Source organism: Rhinopithecus bieti, unplaced genomic scaffold, assembly GCF_001698545.2.
Source record: "Rhinopithecus bieti isolate Rb0 unplaced genomic scaffold, ASM169854v2 scaffold_35950, whole genome shotgun sequence".
In the NCBI taxonomy this organism is placed as follows: domain Eukaryota; kingdom Metazoa; phylum Chordata; class Mammalia; order Primates; family Cercopithecidae; genus Rhinopithecus; species Rhinopithecus bieti.
The window spans coordinates 631336-634551 of NW_016815506.1; the positions used below are offsets into that span (position 1 = coordinate 631336).

Consider the following 3216-nt stretch of genomic DNA (forward strand, 5'->3'; position numbering starts at 1 on the left):
TTTAATTTTTTTTTTTTTTTTTTTTGAGACAGGATCTCGCTCTATCACCCAGGCTGGAATGCAGTGGTACCATCACAGCTCACTATAGTCTTGACCTTGGAGGCTCAAGCAATTCTCCTGACTCAGTCTCCTGAGTCGCTAGGACCACAGGTGCTGCCAACCACACTCAGCTAATTTATTATATTTAGTAGAGACAAGGTTTCACTATGTTGCACAGGCTAGTCTGGAACTCCTGGGTGGGAGGATTGCTTGAACGCAGGAGGTTGAGGCATCAGTGAGCCATGCTGGTGCTGGCTGGGTGACAGAGTGAGACCCTGTCTCTGGAAATAAAACAGTTATCCTTGGCGTAAGGAGCAACAATTAAAATAACATTAATCTAGGCCAGGCCCAGTGGCTCATGCCTGTAATCCTAGCACTTTGGGAGGCCGAGGCGGGCAGATCATTTGAGGTCAGGCGTTCAAGACCAGCCTGGCCAACATGGTGAAACCCCATCTCTACTAAAAATACAAAAATTAGCCAGGCATAGTGGCAGGCACCTGTAATCCCCGCTAGTCAGGAGGCTAAGGCAGGAGAACTGCTTGAACCCAAGAGGCAGAGGATGCAGTGAGTTGAGATCGGGCCATTACACTCCAGCCTGGGTGACAGAGTGAGACTCTGTCTCAAAAAAGAAACAAAAAAATTAAACTCTTCTCCTTGTTGCTATGAGGTAATGTAGAAAATAGGCCTAGAAGCCGGGCACGGTGGCTCATACCTGTAATCCCAGCACTTTGGGAGGCCGAGGCGGGTGGATCATGAGGTCAGGAGATCAAGACCATCCTGGTTAATACGGTGAAACCCCGTCTCTACTAAAAATACAAAAAATTAGCCGGGCGTGGTGGCGGGCACTTGTAGTCCCAGCTACTTGGGAGGCTGACGCAGGAGAATGGTGGGAACCTGGGAGGTGGAGGCTGCAGTGAGCCAAGATCAAGCCACTGTACTCCAGCCTGGATAACAGAGAGAGACTCTGTCTCCAGAAAAAAAAAAGAAAGAAAGAAAGAAAATAGGCCTAGAGCTTGTACTACGTTTCATTGTATATTTTTTCTTTTCTTTTCTTTTCTTTTTAAAAGACAGGATTTCATTCTGTTATCCAGGCTGGAGTGCAGTGGCACAATCATGGCTCACTGCCGCCTCAATCTCCCAGGCTCAAACAACCCTCCCAACTCAGCCTCTTGAGTAGCAGGGGCTACAGGTGTGCGCCACCATACCAGCTGGTGTATTTTTTTTTTTAATAGCGATGGGGTCTCACCATGTTGCCCAGGCTGGTCTTGAATTACTGGGCTCAAGTGATCCTCCCACCTCAGCCTCCCAAAAGTACTGGGATTATAGACGTGAGCTACTGTGTCCAGCCGTCTTTTCATTTTAAAGCAATGCTAATAATATTGTCTTGAGGAGGAACACAAATTCTGAAAATTTTTCTTAATGGGATTTCAGGAGATCCCATGTCCCCCAAAATAAACAGAAAAGAACTTGCCTGAGTTGGTGCAGAGATGGCCACAGGGTATGGGAACCCACCAGCCAAATTAGGAGCTGTAAGGTTGCCATCATAAAGTCAGTATTTTCAAAACTGCAGAGATGATAAACAATGTTATTCCTAAAACTAAACCCCTCTTTATCTTTCTGGAGGTTCTGCTTTATTCACCTTTTTATAACTGTACCCTTTCAGGGATGTGGCCTTAAGAATTAAGGGGAAATTGGCTGGGCGCGGTGGCTCAAGCCTGTAATCCCAGCACTTTGGGAGGCTGAGACGGGCAGATCACGAGGTCAGGAGATAGAGACCATCCTGGCTAACACAGTGAAACCCCGTCTCTACTAAAATACAAAAAACTAGCTGGGCGAGGTGGCGGCGCCTGTAGTCCCAGCTACTCGGGAGGCTGAGGCAGGAGAATGGCATGAACCCGGGAGGCAGAGCTTGCAGTGAGCTGAGGTCTGGCCACTGCACTCCAGCCTGGGTGACAGAGCGAGACTCCGTCTCAAAAAAAAAAAAAAAAAAAAAGAATTAAGGGGAAATTTAGATTTCTAATCTGATTAGGGTATCTCCTATTTGTCATCTATGGGAAACCAATGTTGACATGGTTATATGCAACCTTGGAAGTCAGCTCTAGACTAGGCTGCCTTGCACTGCCCCCAGGCAGACAATCTCAATCTGTCAGGTTAGGTTTACTTGACTATTCCTTCTAATCTCTGGGATTCTTAACACTGCAGTGGGTTGTCATAGGGAAAGGTTATCATTCCAGAGGGGATGCCTCAAAATAATTCAGCTGCTCACTGCCCTGGGGCAGAAGCCCTTAGTAAACCTGAAATCACAGGGACCTCAAGAGTCATAGCCAGTGACCACAGCCACTGGAAGCAGTTTCCTGGATATTGTCCTTGGGTGTAGTAGGATAGGAAAAGGCCTTAGGAGGTTTTACTCAAACTTGGGGAGCTGAATTGAAGTGGCACTGAAGTGTCCCTTGAGGCCTTACAAGAGTTCTGCCAACCTCCCTTATCTGACCATACTAAACCCAAAATGAAAACTGCACTTCCAGTCTCCTATTCCATAGGCCAAATCCAAAACAGATAACTATGCTACTTTACCTCCTCAGTGTTATACTGGGATATCTCTTTATTCCCGGTCAGCATTATAGTAGAATAATTTTTATGAAGGAAAAAAGAGCCTTATCAGACCCCTTTCTATGCTCTTTTAACTTACTGTTGTGGTTGTTTTCTCTGGTCTCCCACTAGAGAAAGCTAGGAACTCACATTTTTCCTAAAGGACATTTATCCTCACTTATTCAGGATTTCTTGAACCCATAAGCGTAGATGAAACCATGCACATTCATTCATGCACACATGCTTAGAGAACCATTAGAGAAGTCACTCTAACCCATGATTTACATTTTGGGTAGCTGGGCATGCTGCCATCAATTTTGTGGCAAAAACAAGGGCAAAAGTCAGGTATAAGTATGCAGTCTCCCATCTACCATTCTCTCTCCTCTATGCCCTGCATACAACAAAGGTGCAGAGGTCTGAGGATTCTCCAGCTCTGATCACTACAATTAAACACATAGGGAAAGGGCCCCATAACCTGCCCTGATCTAAGGAAACAGATGACTCCCAGAAACTTCAATGTGGTCAAAAAATTAGCTGACAAAGGATCTCACAGGTGTCTCTAAAACATTTCATCATATCTCCCTGTCT

The 3216-nt window shown here is 45.8% G+C and overlaps 1 protein-coding gene across 2 annotated transcripts in view; it reads right to left on the reverse strand.

Moving 5' to 3' along the window:
• RNF41 (ring finger protein 41) overlaps positions 1-1695 on the reverse strand; it is a 23298-nt gene extending 21603 nt beyond the window's left edge. Inside the window, exon 1 of one of the 2 annotated variants that reach the window (XM_017853251.1) lies at positions 1511-1695. The gene's annotated coding sequence lies outside the window, so the exon portion shown is untranslated. Of the gene's footprint in view, positions 1-751; positions 773-1510 lie in introns of those variants that run through there. The other variant, XM_017853256.1, reaches the window with a different exon arrangement.
• Between the last annotated feature and the right edge of the window lie 1521 nt (positions 1696-3216).